General features: G+C 47.8%; 1 long non-coding RNA gene across 1 annotated transcript in view; it reads left to right on the top strand.

Annotated features, from left to right (window-relative positions):
- The window catches only part of LOC147737162 (uncharacterized), a 78898-nt gene that overhangs the window by 1084 nt on the left and 59086 nt on the right, over positions 1-18728 (top strand). The gene's annotated exons all lie outside the window — the stretch shown is intronic.

The following is an 18728-nucleotide window of genomic DNA, read 5'->3' as shown; positions in this document are numbered from 1 at the left end:
AAACATGGAATGGGGGACAGATGTATTGATACAAAAACAAAGAGAGGAGTACCATCAATGGAAGGTCAAAAGAGAGATTCCTAATGTGGTGGTAGACTGACAAAAGAAAGGAATGTATCCTTTTGTTAAAAACCCCTCACTCACCAGCCTAGTGGTGACATGCTTCATCATCGGGGTCCACCCTGGTGGCCTAGCGTCACCAGGGTGTGCTGCAACACCTGAATTACAGTGGAGCAGGTTGTGAATGTAAGTGCAGAAAAACAGTGTGTTAAAAATTGTCCTGGTTTAGTTTAGTGGGAAGATACATTTTATTTACAAGTAACTGGACAATGTTAAAAAAGTGGGGCGAGATACTGTGAGGGTATATTAAGGCCAAGAGTATCTCTTATATGTGTGTTGGTCTACATGTTTCAACCGTGATTGGGATATACCAGGTTTTCATCAGAACTGGTTAAACAGGGAACTGGACGGTCTGTGCCCCCTAAAAGGCACACCCTATCCTCGTTCTCTGTGACCAAAAATAGCATAAATTTGCTAAATGGTACAAAAAAGAAGACTCTAGCCACAATGGGTGAGTCCAAAATAATAAAAGACCTGTGGGAAGAAAGAAGAAAACAGACATCAATCAGACGTGAACTGTGTTACATGCCTGTTACGTAGTGCAGTGTCGTGTCTTTGGTATCTTCAGGCTTACTACCACTCTCATTAGTAAAAATCATGTGAATTTCAAAGTGAAGTTATCACAATGTGACAAGACCCGTTGTGGGCTGGTTGTCAAGATGGAGCACGCATACATATCAAGAGGTGCGTGCTGAGCTGCAGCGTGATTGTTGCCGTTCGTTATATTTATTCAGGCTTACGTCCTGGTCATATCATTAAGGTGTTGTGGTATCACAATCTCGCCATTCATTTATGGTGGTCGTGAATCAGGATTAAAAGTACGTGAATTATCTGTGGCAATACACTCGACACACTCGGACTTACTTGACATATAACATAGACATATACAAACACATATTGGTTGTAAGTGCAAGGCTTGCTACTATTCTGGAGTCTTATATCATCCGAGGGAGGGAGGGGGTATCCCCACTACTCAACCGATTTGTGTGAAAACATGGGTTGAGTTGTTAACGGGGGAGTATTTGTCATGGCACCGCCGCGTTGTGCGGTAAATGAAAGTGGATCGTTTTCTGTCTCAGTTCCTGTGAAGGGAAGCATTTCTACTTACAGTTCCTTCGTGGTGGAAATGCCGATTACCTATGCTTGTCCTCCGCTGCCCTGCTACGAAGCCGTCCTGTCTCGTGTGGGACTAAGTAACGGCTACGCTTCCGGGTTGGGCGGGGACGGCCGTTGATCACGTGGTGGTTGCTGCAGGAACTCATGAGCGTCTTTACTCTACGGAGGCCGTTAGTTGTCAAAAGTGTCTATAGGTTGCAGGCAACTTGTGACGTTTCTAGCGATGCTTGACAGAGCAGAGATGAGTTAATCATTTAAACTAAGGGTCGCGATGGTCTATTTCGCCTGAGCGATCCCATTAAATTCCGAAATTTGCACAATCCAATTTAATGTGACCCGTTAGCTGTAACGAGTACTCTAGATGTGGGCGTGTACCTTGGTTGGTAGTGTTTTTTGTACTTGGGCTTGATAGGATTAAGTAAGCCACTGAATCTAGGAAAAGGCTCATGAGGGTTTTTTTTGGCAAACAGGATAACTGGACCATTTCGCAATCGATAGTGGCATAGTAATTTAGCTCCAAGTTAGATAGCCAAGATATGATTTGGGGCAGATTCATAAGGTTGGGTTGTTTATAGGGGATCCCTATTGGCTATGGGTTCCTTCATACGTATCTTAGTGATATTCATGAAGGTCCATAGGTACTCATTTCAGAACAGTGGCCCAAGGAACATTGTCATTTAATCCCGTCTTATGTGTGAAAAGTCTATAAATCCATCTTTGTTCCTTTTCAAAAAGACGGTTTCGCGATTGGAGTATGATGTGCTGTCAAAAAATGATCCGTGAGTTTGGTGATATTCCTTTTGCAACGTATTGTGCTCCGATGTTCGCTTATTCGTTGTTTCACTTTTCGCGTTGTCATACCTATGTAAGGTTTTCCACATACACACTTGATCATATACACCACGTTAGTACTATTACAGTTGGTGTGTGCCCTTTGTTCCCAGATTTTTCCTTGCTCAAGGTTTAGGGTTTTGGTGTTCTCTGTGAGATGGCATACGGTGCAGTCACCACATTTTGAGTGTCCTGTCACCGGGGGGAGACCCCATACTTGTGTTATGGTGGGGTTTATGTTGGTAGTTGTTACTTTGGGTCTGGTGTTAACCAGGCTGTCTTTTAAGGTCCGTCCTTTTTTGTATGAGAAGAGGGGTTTGTCCCACTTGAAGTTGCCTGTGTTAAGTATCGACCAGTTTTTAATGATGCTTTTGGTCACTTGATTGGATAATGCGTTATAGGTGGTAACGCAAGTTAGTGGTGTCTCTCCGGGTTCATTTGTTTTATCTTCCAGTAGAGCGTCTCTGGGTTGATTTCTCGCTCTCTTCTGACATTTGTTTACAATCTTCGTTGGATAGCCTCGCTGCTTCAATTTTTTTGTGAGGTCCTCTGCTTGGTTCTTATAGTCTGCTAGTTCACTGCAGTTTCTCTGAAGACGGAGGTATTGTCCGTAGGGAAAGTTTTCCCTGAGTGGGCGGGGATGGAAAATCTCATATCTCAAGAGGTTATTTTTTGCTGTGGGCTTAAAGTGGGTTCTTGCTGTCAGATGCTCCTCTTCCCTACTGATCTCAATGTCCAGAAAGACGATTTTGTCCTTGTTATGACAGTGTGTGAACCGTAGGTGTGGGTCACGTGTGTTTATCCATGTTATGAACTCAGCAAGTATTTCTGGTGGTCCCTGCCATATTGCTAGGACATCATCAATATACCTGCGCCGAAACTTAATGTGAGTAGCGTAAGGATTGTTGGCTGATAAGATATGTTTTTTCTCAAAATCATAAACATATAGTCCTGCTACACTGGGGGCAAAAACACTCCCCATGGAAGTGCCTCCTATTTGTAGGAATAATGATCCTTCATACTCGAAGACGTTTCTTTTCAGCGCAAGTGTGGCACATTCTAGTATGAATTTCCTTGGTGTTTTGTGTTCCCACACGGCTTCCTCCAAAGTTGTTTTAAGTACTGTAATGGTGGCATCTTGTGGTATGCTCGTATAGAGACTCTCTATGTCAAAGCTTACAAGGATGGTATCTGTCTCCATTTTGATTTCTTTCAAAAGAACAAGGAGGCTTTTTGTATCTTTCAGGTATGTTGGAGTGCCTTGCACTATTGTTTTCAGGAAGAAATCACAGAACCTGCATTGTGGTTCCAGTAGCGAGCCTATCCCCGAGACTATTGGTCTGCCGGGGGCGGGGATTTTTGCCTTTATGCATTTTGGGCACTATATAGAAGTATGGGATTTTGCCTTCCGTTTTGCTTAGGTAATCAGCTTCCTGTTTCGATATCCTGCCAGCAGCCTCAGCTGTCTCCACGAGTTGTATGATTTCAATTCCCAAATCTTCAGTGGGATCGGATAGGAGAAGTTGTTAGTTCCTGATGTCTCCTAGTAGTCTTCTACATTCAGTATTGTAATTAACCTTGTCCATTATTACAAGGCCTCCGCCCTTGTCCACAGGTTTGATTATGATGGTGCTGTCTGATTTGAGATCCGCTATGGCATTGTTTTCTGCTCTACTATTGTTCTGGTATTGTTTGGTAACTGTCATTTATTCAATCTCGTTGAACACCGCTTGTTCGAAGGTGTTGATTTCGACAGGGATAGTATGAGGCGGTGGTACAAATGTGGACTTAATTCTAAGTCCGGTTTCGTTGGTAATTTCATCGGATTGGTCAGTGTCATGTTTTTAAAAAAATGCCTTCAATTTGAGTTTCCTAAAGAAGGATGCCAGTTTGCAGTGTAATTTGAATTTGTCCAGATTTGCTGTGGGCACGAAGCCTAGTCCTTTGTTGAGAACCTTGGTTTCTGTCTCAGTGAGGGTTCTAGACGATAGGTTGGTTACTAGCTCTTCGCATTGCTTGGACCTGCTTTGCTCTGTCCAGCTTTGCTCCTGGTGTAGCTGCCCACTGGCTCTTCCTCCTCCCATTAGACACTGTTCCCCTGTTTTTTTTGTCCTCTTCCGCGCCTGCCTCTGTTGGGAAAAGGAGGGCGAAATTGGTTCTGTGGGAAAGGATATTGATGGAATGGTGGTTGCCATCCATACATTGGGAATTGTTGAGGTGGTTGGAACGGATGTTGAAAAGGGGCCTGGTTGTATTGTGGCCATTGGTAGTGTCCCCTGTATCCTCCTCTTTGTCTCTGTCTTGGGATCCCGTTCCCAGAACCCCCACTGCTATTGGAGGTGTTAGAAGTATTGCTTGAGGCATCTGAGTCAGGATCGGGAGTTGTGGATGCTTTATAATCCAGGTCTGAATAAGGGTATGCCTTTGCAAAAGAGAATCTTTTAAGATCCTTTTGAAATTTGGTTACTTTTTGTTGCGTTAGGTTATCCCTGTACTCATTGATTTCTTTGTTGAGGTCGTCAAGTATCTTTTTGTATCCTGTTATACTGGCTTTGATTTGTGACTCAGTGACCTGTATTTCTATCTGGATCTTCTCTGATAGGCGTAATGCCGTTTTGAGGATCAACATGACCCAGTCGTGTGTACAATGCCATGCTATGAGGGCCCAATCTTTTCTGAACTCAGGGTCATCTAAGAAGATGCAAGGGGCATTGGTAACTAGTAGTCCCTTTGGTGCCATATTGTTCGTTACATACTCTTTCAGTATTGTCCCATGTAGTATAGTTCTTATGCGATTGCGTTTCATTTCAGACAGTTTGTCCCAGTCTGAGGTTTGGAGATGGTGTTACTGATATTTGCGTCTGAAAATACTGTTAGATTGCTCATGATAGAATCTATCTCCTCCGTGGAATAGGATAGGCCTTGGTTTTCTGCCATGGTTGCCTTGTATGTCTATGTGTATAACAGATATAGCACTATGTATGGACTCTCACAGCTGTGCGCTGCCAGAACATATGCTAACAATGGGGAGAGCAAGGGATCGTGTTCACTGAGAGTGAACAGAGAGTACTCCTGTTCCCCTGTGGAAGGACTAGATAAACAAAGAGAGGAGTACCATCAATGGAAGAATGAAGGAGGGGTTCGCACTCCGACTCACCCACCAGCAGGTGTGCCCCAGGAGCATCATGGTGGATGCAGTCTTTGATAGCGTGTGCGCTAATTCGATGAAGTGTGTGTCATAGCAAGGTTGCAGCACCAACTCTGGACACCGGTGTTTCGGAATTGTTGTTCCTCGTCAGCAGAGTGTAGGTTTTTCGGGGGTTAGCTGTGCAGGCTGCCAAGTGTTCTCAGGTATGTACCTCTCAGGCGCGGGTGCGAGATCCGAGCTCGTCAGCTCTAGCTCGAGGGAGCCAATTAACTTTGAAGGAGGGGTTCGCACTCCGACTCACCCACCAGAGTTGGGGCTGCAACCTTGCTACGACACACTTTCATCGTAATAGCGCACACGCTATTAAGAGACTGCATCTACCATGATGCTCCTGGGGCACACCTGCTGGTGGGTGAGTCGGAGTGCGAAACCCCCCCCCCCTCAAAGTTGATTGGCTCCCTCGAGCTAGAGCTGACGAGCTCGGATCTCGCACCCGCGCCAGAGTGCTACATACCTGAGAACACTTGGCAGCCTGCACAGCTAACCCCGAAAAACCTACACTCTGCTGACGAGGAACAAGAATTCCGAAACACCAAAACAGAGTTGGTGCTGCAACCTTGCTACGACACACTTTCATCGCAATAGCGCACACGCTATTAAGAGACTGCATCTACCATGATGCTCCTGGGGCACACCTGCTGGTGGGTGAGTCGGAGTGCGAAACCCCCCCCTCAAAATACCATCAATGGAAGGTCAAAGGAGAGATTCCTAATGTGGTGGTAGACTGACAAAAGGAAGGAATTTATCCTTTTGTTAAAAACCCCTCACTCACCAACCTAGTGGTGACATGCTTCATCATCGGGGTCCACCCTGGTGGCCTAGCGTCACCAGGGTGTGCTACAACACCTGAATTACAGTGGAGCAGGTTGTGAATGTAAGTGCAGAAAAACAGTGTGTTAAAAATTGTCCTGGTTTAATTTAGTGGGAAGATAGATTTTATTTACAAGTAACTGGACAATGTTAAAAAAGTGGGGCGAGATACTGTGATGACTCAGATGCCTCAAGCAATACTTCTAACACCTCCAATAGCAGTGGGGATTCTGGGAACGGAACCCCAAGACAGAGACAAAGAGGAGGATACAGGGGACACTACCAATGGCCACAATACACCAGGCCCCTTTTATTTATTTTATTTATTTTAAGAATTTGTAAAGCGCAAACTGTCGCCATTGCAGGCATCCTGGCGCTGACAGAGTCTGAGGAAGGTTGGGAGGTGGAGCTGAAAAGGACATGGGTTAGCCCGGGAAGAGCCACGTTTTAACCCTCTTTCTAAAAGGAAGGAGTTCGTCGATCTGTCTGATTTCCGTGGGGAGGGAGTTCCAGAGTCTGGCGGCCGTAACCTCAAAAGATCTACCCCCAGATCTAACCTTCTTGAATCTGGGGATGACTACCAATTTGGCATCAGAGGAGCGGAGTTGTCTGGTTGGGGCGTACCACACAAATTTTGCTTGTAAGGGAGCTGGGCCACAACCGTGGAGGGCCCTAAAGACAATACAGAGAGCCTTAAACTGCACTCTCTGTCTAAGAGGGAGCCAATGCAATTGTGCCAAGGCAAATGGTCCATGGAAGCGCCTCGGGAGCCCCAAGGCCAGTTTTGCAGCCGCAGATTGAACTCTTTGGAGCCTATCCAATAGGAACTCCGGGGCCCCGAGCAGGAGGGCATTGCAGTAGTCCAGCCTGCTTAGGATTGTACATCTCACTGCTTGGGCGCGAGCCTGGGTTGGTAGGAGGGGCAGAACCTTTCTTAAAGAGCGCAGAATGGCGTAGCAACAGGCAGAGGTTTTCTGAACATGGGTCTCCAAGCTGAGCTTGTGGTCAAGCATGACCCCTAAGTTGCGGACAGAGTCTGCAGGCTGTACATTGGCCGCTGTCTCCGGGGGCCAAAAGTTGCTAGGGAACAGGCGGGGGATCCTTGAGCCACTGTTAAACAGTACTTCGGTTTTCCCTGCATTGAATTGGAGTGAATTATTCTTCAGCCACATTGAAGTCTCCCGCAAACAATTGTGTAGGATCTCTATGGAGATAGAATCCTCTCCTTCCAGGGAGAGGATCATCTGCGTGTCATCGGCGTAGTTAATGGTTTTGATACCGAAGATTTTGATCAGGAGAATCAGTGGCCTGAGGTAGATATTAAAAAGTATTGGGCTGATGTCTGAGCCCTGTGGGACTCCGTGCGTCACCGGAGAAAAAACAGATTGGAAAGGAGGTAAAGATACTGCTTGCTGCCTGTCCAGCAAAAAAGAGTGGAACCAGTGCAGTGCCGTATCCCTCACTCCTGCCTCCCATAGGCGTCTCAGTAAGATCTTGTGATTCACTGTGTCAAAGGCGGCAGACATATCGAGCAGTATCAAAAATGATGCCTGACTTCTGTCTGCTCGCCTTTGAAGTTCGTTCATGGCGATAATAAGGGCTGTTTCAGTACCGTGGGCAGGCCGGAAACCGAATTGGTCCCCATCCAGTAGTAAATGGTGTTCAAGGTGGTTGGACAGGGTGTTACTGATCACTTGTTCCACTATCTTGGCAGGGAACGGCAACAGTGAGATTGGCCTGTAACTCTTTGAGCAGTCCGGGTCCAGGGAGTGATTTTTCAGCAAAGGAGAGACTAGGGCTCGTTTCCAGTACGCAGGGACCGTGCCAGTCAGCAGGGATTGCTGACAAATAAGATGGAGCGGGGGGAAGAGTTCTGCTTCGAATTCTTTCCAGATTTTAGGGGGTACTGGGTCCAGTGGAGACCCAGACACGATCCCTCTAGCTACCTTAGTGAAGAGTTCAAGAGTAAGCGGTGGCCACCTGCAGAGGAATTCTTCTGGAGGCAGAGCTAAGTTAGGCACTTGATTCTCCAGAGTAGCAGTCAGAGGAGTATCCAGATCTTTAAGGATAAGTTCAATTTTCTCCTTGAAGAATAGGGCCAGATTGTCACAGAGGTCTTGGGATGGGACGATCACATTATTACAAGACTCCGGATTAGTAACGCTATTTAGAATGCTAAAGATGCTCCTGGAATTATTAGTGGTGTTACAGATCAGGGAGGCGTAGTACTCGACTTTAGATTTTTTAATAAGAGTTTTGTCAGCCCTGGGGAGGGAGGAGGATGATAAAGACAGTGTTCCTTTGTCGGCAAATTGCTTACCTATTAGGATGAGCTCCTCTCTGGAATAGGGAGGCCCAGACGGAAGCTGCTCCTGGTGAAAAGGGTCATAACCGGCAGCGTGAGGGGCCCAAGGCCCTACCTTGGCGCGGACGGGCGCAGACGGGCTTGCCTTAGGCGCGCCTTCGGCGCGCAAACGTCGCGCCCGCTGCGCTCGTCCGCTGTGCTTCCTAGGAAAGCACATTTTTTATAGGGCTGTAATTAGCGTCAAGCGGGGGGGCGTGGCCTCGAGGGGGCGTGGCCTCCGCGATCGAGCGGTAATGGCGGCAAAATTAGCTAAAGTGTTTGGTCCGCGGCAGCGTTTATATCGGCTGCGCGGCGTCTCTACTGGCAAGTGCAAAGCCCTGAAGTCGTGAGGGAGGGGGCAAGGGAAAGTGCGTTTTAAAAAGCAAGTAATTCACAGTATACAAATTTTAAAAATCGGCAGTTTCCACTCCCGGCTTCCGCCTCAGGAGGTCTGTCAGGCTTGAGTCAGGCACTTGTATTCAGCGCTTAAATGCTGATGCGGGGGGGCGTGGCCTCGAGGGGGGCATGGCCTCCGCAATCGAGCGGTAATGGCGGCAAAATTAGCTAAAGTGTTTGGCCCGCGGCAGCGTTTATATCGGCTGCGCGGCGTCTCTACAGGCAAGTGCAAAGCCCTGAAGTCGTGATTGAGGGGGCAAGGGAAAGTGCGTTTTAAAAAGCAAGTAATTCACAGTATACAAAATAAAAAAATCGGCAGTTTCCACTCCCGGCTTCCACCTCAGGAGGTCTGTCAGGTTTGAGTCAGGCGCTTGTATTCAGCGCTTAAATGCTGATGCGGGGGGCGTGGCATCGAGGGGGGCGTGGCCTCCGCGATCGAGCGGTAATGGCGGCAAAATTAGCTAAAGTGTTTGGCCCGCGGCAGCGTTTATATCGGCTGCACGGCATCTCTACAGGCAAGTGCAAAGCCCTGAAGTCGTGAGGGAGGGGGCAAGGGAAAGTGCGTTTTAAAAAGCAAGTAATTCACAGTATACAAATTTTAAAAATCGGCAGTTTCCACTCCCGGCTTCCGCCTCAGGAGGTCTGTCAGGTTTGAGTCAGGCTTTTCAACATCCGTTCCAACCACCTCAACAATTCCCAATGTATGGATGGCAACCACCATTCCAACAATATCCTTTCCCACAGAACCAATTTCGCCCTCCTTTTCCCAACAGAGGCAGGCGCGGAAGAGGACGAAAAAAACAGGGGAACAGTGTCCAATGGGAGGAGGAAGAGCCAGTGGGCAGCTACACCAGGAGCAAAGCTGGACAGAGCAAAGCGGGTCCAAGCAATGCGAAGAGCTAGTAACCAACCTATCGTCTAGAACCCTCACTGAGACAGAAACCAAGGTTCTCAACAAAGGACTAGGCTTCGTGCCCACAGCAAATCTGGACAAATTCAAATTACACTGCAAACTGGCATCCTTCTTTAGGAAACTCAAATTGAAGGCATTTTTTGAAAAACATGACACTGACCAATCCGATGAAATCACCAACGAAACCGGACTTAGAATTAAGTCCACATTTGTACCACCACCTCATACTATCCCTGTCGAAATCAACACTTTCGAGCAAGCGGTGTTCAACGAGATTGAATCAATGACAGTTACCAAACAATACCAGAACAATAGTAGAGCAGAAAACAATGCCATAGCGGATCTCAAATCAGACAGCACCATCATAATCAAACCTGTGGACAAGGGCGGAGGTCTTGTAATAATGGACAAGGTTAATTACAATACTGAATGTAGAAGACTACTAGGAGACATCAGGAACTACCAACTTCTCCTATCCGATCCCACTGAAGATTTGAGAATTGGAATCATACAACTCGTGGAGACAGCTGAGGCTGCTGGCAAGATATCGAAACAGGAAGCTGATTACCTAAGCAAAAAGGAAGGCAAAAACCCATACTTCTATATAGTGCCCAAGATGCATAAAGGCAAAAATCCCCCCCCCCTGGCAGACCAATAGTCTCGGGGATAGGCTCGCTACTGGAACCACTATCCAGGTTCTGTGATTTCTTCCTGAAAACAATAGTGCAAGGCACTCCAACATACCTGAAGGATACAAAAAGCCTCCTTGTTCTTTTAAAAGAAATCAAAATGGAGACAGATACCATCTTTGTAAGCTTTGGCCTAGAGAGTCTCTATACGAGCATACCACAAGATGCCACCATTACAGTACTTAAAACAACTTTGGAGGAAGCCGTGTGGGAACACAAAACACCAAGGAAATTCATACTAGAATGTGCCACACTTGCGCTGAAAAGAAACTTCTTCGAGTATGAAGGATCATTATTCCTACAAATAGGAGGCACTTCCATGGGGAGTGTTTTTGCCCCCAGTGTAGCTGGACTATACGTTTATGATTTTGAGAAAAAACATATCTTATCAGCCAACAATCCTTATGCTACTCACATAAAGTTTTGGCGCAGGTATATTGATGATGTCCTAGCAATCTGGCAGGGACCACCAGAAATACTTGCTGAGTTCATAACATGGATAAACACACGTGACCCACACCTACGGTTCACACACTGTCATAACAAGGACAAAATTGACTTTTTGGACATTGAGATCATTAGGGAAGAGGAGCATCTGACAACAAGAACCCACTTTAAGCCCACAGCAAAAAATAACCTCTTGAGATATGAGAGTTTCCATCCCCTCCCACTCAGGGAAAACCTTCCCTACGGACAATACCTCTGTGTTCGAAGAACCTGCAGTGAACTGGCAGACTATAAGAACCAAGCAGAGGACCTCACAAAAAAATTGAAGCAGCGAGGCTATCCAACGAAGATTGTAAACAAATGTCAGAAGAGAGGGAGAATTCAACCCAGAGACGCTCTACTGGAAGATAAAACAAATGAACCCGGAGAGACACCACTAACTTGCGTTACCATCTATAACCTATTATCCAATCAAGTGACCAAAAGCATCAACAAAAACTGGTCGATACTTAACACAGGCAACTTCGTGGGACAAACCCCTCTTCTCATACAAAAAAGGACGGAGCTTAAAAGACAGCCTGGTTAACACCAGACCTAAAGTAACAACTAGCAACATAAACCCCACCATAACACAAGTATGGGGGCTCCCCCCGGTGACAGGACACTCAAAATGTGGTGACTGCACCGTATGCCATCTCACAGAGTACACCAAAACCCTAAACCTTGAGCAAGGAAAAATCTGGGAACAAAGGGCACACACCAACTGTAATAGTACCAACGTGGTGTATATGATCAAGTGTGCATGTGGAAAACCTTACATAGGTATGACAACGCGAAAAGTGAAACAATGAATAAGCGAACATCGGAGCACAATACTTTGCAAAAAGAATATCACCAAACTCACGGATCATTTTTTGACAGCACATCATACTCCAAATGACATGAAGTGGACAGTCAGTGAACAGGTACAACCAGGCCCAAACTCGCAAAACCGTCTTTTTGAAAAGGAACAAAGATGGATTTATAGACTTTCCACACATAAGATGGGATTAAATGACACTGTTCCTTGGGCCACTGTTCTGAAATGAGTACCTATGGACCTTCATGAATATCACCAAGATACGTGTGAAGAAACCCATAGCCAATAGGGATCCCCTATATACAACCCAACCTTATGAATCTGCCCCAAATCATATCTTGGCTATCTAACTTGGAGCTAAATTACTATGCCACTATCGATTGCGAAATGGTCCAGTTATCCTGTCTGCCAAAAAAACCCTCATGAGCCTTTTCCTAGATTCGGTGGCTTTTGGTAGGATTGCATTTCTCTCTCGACGCATTAGGGTTTCTGCTGCCCCTGTCTGCCTTTCCCCTTTGACCCTCCATTTTGTTGTTGTTATCCCCTGGCCCGCCCCTTATCCACACTACCGCCTCCCTGCTGCCCCTCCCACCCACGTTTACCGAGCCTTCCTCTCCCCCGGCCAAACTGTGACCACCTGGACTAGCTTCAGTACGGTCGCTCCACCACGCTCCTCCTCATCATCTGCTGAAACGCTCCCTGGTATCGGTTTCTGCGCGTTTTTTACAGCACTGTTGTAACCTGTATTATAGCGCCTTACACGCATAGCGCCACTGTAACTTTTTGCATAATTTAGCGCGACCTCGCTCAGGCTGTTGGGATAATATTTGCCTGTGTGTGTGCATTTGTCTCTACTGCTCACTCGATCATTCTTGTTTGGGTCTGTGCATTTGGTAGCATTGCATTTCTCTCTCGGCGCATTAGGGTTTCTGCTGCCCCTGTCTGCCTTTCCCCTTTGACCCTCCATTTTGTTGTTGTTATCCCCTGGCCCGCCCCTCATCCACACTACCGCCTCCCTGCTGCCCCTCCCACGCTCCGCCCCCTCCACTGTCCATTTATGTCAGATGGTCCTACGCGCAGCGTCCGCGCCGAGGGTGCGCCGGGGGTGGGCCCGTCTGCGCCCGTCCGCGCCTGGACTGCGCCCAGCGCCTGTCCCCCTGGCCCCCGTCCCTCCCACCCCTCCCGCATTACATACGATGCCACCACCCTCCTAGCCCTTAACCCCGGCCGACTCTCCAATTGCGCCCAAGCCGCTCCTGGACACACCCATGGACCCTTCACTTGCTACTCCTGCAAGTTCGACGGCACCAACAAAAACTCCTCATCCACGATCTCACATCCGAGATCTGACTCCAACCACCTAAAATGCATCCTACTCAACACCCGCTCAGTCCACAAACACGCCATCGACCTCTGGAACCTACTAGACACCATTTCTCCCGACGTTGCCTTCCTAACAGAAACATGGATGAACACCTCATCAGCTCCAGACATCACCATTGCCATCCCGGAAGGATACAAGATCATCCGTAAGGACAGCACCGACCAAACAGGAGGAGGCATCGCTATCGTCCATAAGAACTCCATCCGCATCTCAACAAGCTCAGACGTCAACCTTACCAGCGCCAAACACCTTCACTTCCAGATCCACACCGACCCCAAAACCACACTCAGAGGCACACTCCTCTACCGACCTCCAGGACCCCGTGCACAATTCAGCGACGTTATCACTGACTTTATCACCCCACACGCCCTCCCTTCCGAGGAATACATTCTGCTGGGAGACCTCAACTTTCACCTAGAAAAGAGCAATGACAGCAATGCCACCTCCCTTATGGACAATCTCGCCAACCTCGGACTCAAACAACTTGTCACTACGCCCACCCACATCGCTGGGCACACACTCGACCCTATCTTCACCTCCAGCAAACATGTCTCCTTCAGTCACACCACTACTCTCCATTGGACGGACCACAGCTGCGTGCACTTTATCTACAAAAAAAACACAACTCACAACCATCTTCAACCTACTATGCGAAGAAACTGGAACAAAATCACCATCGACCAGATCTCCTCATCGCTTCTCCAAAACCCCCCTGCCCACTCCTCAAACCCCGACCAAGCAGCCATTAACCTCTCCCAATGGCTATCCAACAGCGCAGACATCCTAGCACCGCTGAAAAAACGTCAAATCAAAATAGGCAGCAAAAACGCATCCTGGTCCAACGATGATCTGAAGAAATCCAAGAAACTCTGTCGCTCCCTCGAAAAGGCCTGGAAAAAAGACCCAAACACCAGCACCAGGGACGCCTTCAAAAACGCCACCCGCATACACCACCAACTAATCCGATCTGCCAAGAAAGCTGCATTCAAAGACCGACTAGACAACAACGCCCACAACAGCAAGGAATTATTCAACATCGTCAAAGAATTTACCAACCCCTCAGCCAACTCCAATGACATCACCCCTTCTCAAGCCCTCTGCGACTCCCTAGCTTCGTTCTTCCACGACAAAATCGCTGACATCCACAACAGCTTCGATAACCGACCCGGAGACCAACCCACCCAACCTTCTGCAGAACCCTCACCCCCCTTGAATATCATTAATGACTGGAACCCAATCTCCACTGAGGACACCATCCGCCTAATGAACTCCATCCACTCAGGATCCCCCACAGACCCATGCCCTCACCACATCTTCAACAAAGCAGACTCCATCATAGCACTGCACCTTCGAGACGTCATCAACTGCTCCCTCAACTCCGCCACCTTCCCGGAAAGCTGGAAACACGCAGAACTTAGCGCCCTTCTGAAAAAACCCACAGCGGACCCCACTGAACTCAAAAAACTACCGCCCCATCTCGCTCCTTCCATTCCCAGCCAAAGTCATCGAGAAAGCTGTCAACAACCAGCTCGCCGCCTTCCTCGAAACCAACAAATCCCTCGACTCCTCACAGTCCGGCTTCCGAGCCAAACACAGCACGGAGACCGCCCTCATCGCAGCAACAGACGACATTCGAACTCTCCTGGACAATGGAGACACAGTCGCCCTCATCCTCCTCGACCTCTCCGCAGCCTTCGACACAGTCTGCCATAGCACCCTTCTACAACGCCTCAGAAACATCGGAATCCAAGGAAAAGCACTGGAATGGATCACCTCGTTCCTCACCGGAAGAACCCAGAGAGTCCGTCTCCCACCATTCAACTCAGAGGCCACTGAAGTCATCTGCGGCGTACCCCAAGGGTCTTCACTCAGTCCCACCCTCTTCAACGTATACATGAGCCCCCTTGCAGCCATCGCACGCCAACACAACCTCAACATCATCTCCTACGCGGATGACATTCAACTGATCCTTTCACTCACCAAAGACCCTAACACTGCCAAAACTAACCTACATGAAGGAATGAAAGAAGTAGCCGAGTGGATGAAGCACAGCCGTCTGAAACTGAACTCAGACAAAACAGAAGTCCTTATCTTAGGCACCTCTCCCTCCGCCTGGGACGATTCTTGGTGGCCAGAGGCCCTTGGAAAAGCACCCATCCCGACGGACCACGCACGGAACCTGGGCGTCATCCTGGACTCCTCACTCTCTATGAACAGACAAGTCAACGCTGTTTCATCATCTTGCTTCAACATTCTCCGCATGCTCAAAAAAACATTTCGCTGGATCCCCACCGAACCCAGAAAAACGGTCACTCGTGCACTGGTTACAAGCCGCCTGGACTACGGAAACACCCTATATGCCGGTATCACCGCAAAACTCCAGAATAAACTCCAACGCATCCAGAACGCATCAGCCAGACTCATTCTAGACATCCCGCGTAAAGACCACATCTCTTGTCACCTGAAAAACCTCCACTGGCTCCCTGTCAATAAGAGGATCACTTTCCGACTCCTAACCCACGCACACAAAGCACTTTATGAAATTGGACCCGAATGCCTCAACACACGTCTTTCCTTCTACACCCCCCGTCAGCTACGATCCTCCAACCAAGCCCTTGCTACCGTACCTCGCATCTATAAAACCACCATAGGAGGTAGATCCTTTTCCTACCTCGCAGCTAAAACCTGGAACTCACTCCCCACTCACCTTCGGCTCACTCAGAACCATCTAGCCTTCAGAAAGCAACTTAAAACTTGGATATTCGACAAATAACTCCCCACCCTCCTTCAAGCGCCTTGAGACCCTCCGGGTATGTAGCGCGCTATATAAATCTCTTGACTTGACTTGACTTGACTGGCTTACTTAATCCTATCAAGCCCAAGTACAAAAAACACTACCAACCAAGGTACACGCCCACATCTAGAGTACTCGTTACAGCCAACGGGTCACATCAAATTGGATTGTGCAAATTTCGGAATTTAATGGGATCGCTCATGCGAAATAGACCATCACGACCCTTAGTTTAAATGATTAACTCATCTCTGCTCTGTCAAACATCGCTAGCAACGTCACAAGTTGCCTGCAACCTATAGACACTTTTGACAACTTACGGCCTCCGTAGAGTAGAGACGCTCACGAGTTGCTGCAGCAACCACCACGTGATCAACGGCCGTCCCCGCCCAACCCGGAAGCGTAGCCGTTACTTAGTCCCACACGAGACAGGACGGCTTCATAGCAGGGCAGCGGAGGACAAGCATAGGTAATCGGCATTTCCACCACGAAGGAACTGTAAGTAGAAATGCTTCCCTTCACAGGAACTGAGACAGAAAACTATCCACTTTCATTTACCGCACAACGCGGCGGTGCCATGACAAATACTCCCCTGTTGAGTAGTGGGGATACCCCCTCCCGCCCTCCGATGATATAAGACTCCAGAATAGTAGTAAGCCTTGCACTTACAACCAATATGTGTATGTATATGTCTATGTTATATGTCAAGTAAGTCCGAGTGTGTCGAGTGTATTGCCACAGATAATTCACACACTTAATCCTGATTCGCGACCACCATAAATGAATGGCGAGATTGTGATACCACGACACCTTAATGATATGACCAGGACGTAAGCCTGAATAAATATAACGAACGGCAACAATCACGCTGCCGCTCAGCACGCACCTCTTGATATGTATGCATGCTCCATCTTGACAACCAGCCCACACCGGGTCTTGTCACATTGTGATAACTTCACTTTGAAATTCACATGATTTTTTCTAATGAGTGGTAGTAAGCCTGAAGATACCAAAGACACAACACTGCACTGCGTAACAGGCATTTAACACAGTTCACGTCTGATTGATGTCTGTTTTCTTCTTGCTTCCCACAGGTCTTTTATTATTTTGGACTCGCCCATTGTGGCTAGAGTCTTCTTTTTTGTACCATTTAGCGAATTTTTGCTATTTTTAGTCACAGAGAACGAGGATAGGGTGTGCCTTTTATGGGGCACAGACCGTCCAGTTCCCTGTTTAACCGGTCCTGATGAAAACCTGGTATATCCAAATCACGGTTGAAACATGTAGACCAACACACATAGAAGAGATACTCTTGGTCTTAATATACCCTCACAGTATCTCGCCCCACCTTTTTAACATTGTCCAGTTACTTGTAAATAAAATGTATCTTCCCACTAAGCTAAACCAGGACAATTTTTAACACACTGTTTTTCTGCACTTACATTCACAACCTGCTCCACTGTAATTCAGGTGTTGTAGCACACCCTGGTGACGCTAGGCCACCAGGGTGGACCCCGATGATGAAGCATGTCACCACTAGACTGGTGAGTGAGGGGTTTTTAACAAAAGGATAAATTCCTTCCTTTTGTCAGTCTACCACCACATTAGGAATCTCTCTTTTGACCTTCCATTGATGGTACTCCTCTCTTTGTTTATCTAGTCCTTCCACAGGGGAACAGGAGTACTCTCAGTGAACACGATCCCTTGCTCTCCCCATTGTTAGCATTTGATACAAAAACAGTCACACACATCAACCCAGCTCCCATTTAACGTCACAGCTACGCCTGCCAATATTTGGAATAGCGGTATTTCATTTATTTCTTTTACCAATCAAGTGGCATAATGTATGCAAAATGAAGCCGCATCTACTGTAGTTAAATGAAGTAAGCCATTCCTTTCCTCGGGGCAGGAAAACAATGCAGCAGAAGAGAAGTGCGCACATGCTGCTGCTGTTAACCTGCTACTCGCGGTGTGTCTCCGCTCCAGATACAAGCTTCCTAGGACCGGTTTCTGGCATTTCAGCCGTCTTCAGCCAGGCTTGCTCGAATCCAGTGGCAAAGTGAGCAAGGGACTCACGTCCGAGCATACCCTGCCAACTTATGGCGAACAAAGCGGTACAAAAGGGGGTGGTGATGGACCGCTTTGTTCAGCTGAAATGCCAGAAACCGGTCCTAGGAAGCTTTTTTCCAGTCCAGGGAAGGCATGGCTTAGCAGTTCGGGCTGGACTGTTCCCATAAGGCACAGGGTCAGACTGATTTGCATATGGCCATGTCTGAACTGGGGTGGCAGAGTGTGCTAAAGAAAAGTGATGGATTAAATCCAGATCTGTTGACTGGGTGTGACTGTTTGATTGGTTCAGATGCTCCGTCTATCACCACCCCCTTTTGTACCCATTTGAAACCAGGCCTTTTTTGCCTTTATTACGCCAGTCCCTTCATGGTGACATCACTCTTTCCGCATATGTTTACAGGGCGAGCAATATTCCTCGCCCGGCCAGCACATGCGCAGGAGGTCTCTGACCTGCTGTGCCCTCGTCATCGTCCGTCCCTTGACGAAAAAAACCAAAACAGTCAGATTCAGACTGACTGAATTTAATTTGTGACACACGGGGCAGTGAGCAGTTCATTGATTTGACGCTGCTGCATTGCGTGCGTGTGGTACGTGTCTCTCTTGTCTTCCTCCCCGTCCCGACTCCCAAGGCTAGTGGGCAACGCCCCATTCACCCCTATGTACCAACCGCCACTGCTTATACCACGTGCAATTCATCCTCTCCAAAGCCAAGCCTCAAGAATTCCTGGGTGTGAAGGGTGGCTGATCCTG

The sequence above is a fragment of the Lissotriton vulgaris genome, chromosome 1_1 (assembly GCF_964263255.1).
Source record: "Lissotriton vulgaris chromosome 1_1, aLisVul1.2, whole genome shotgun sequence".
Taxonomy (NCBI): Eukaryota; Metazoa; Chordata; class Amphibia; order Caudata; family Salamandridae; genus Lissotriton; species Lissotriton vulgaris.
The sequence above is the reverse complement of the archived record's forward strand: the minus strand, read 5'-3'. Positions and strand labels throughout refer to the sequence as shown.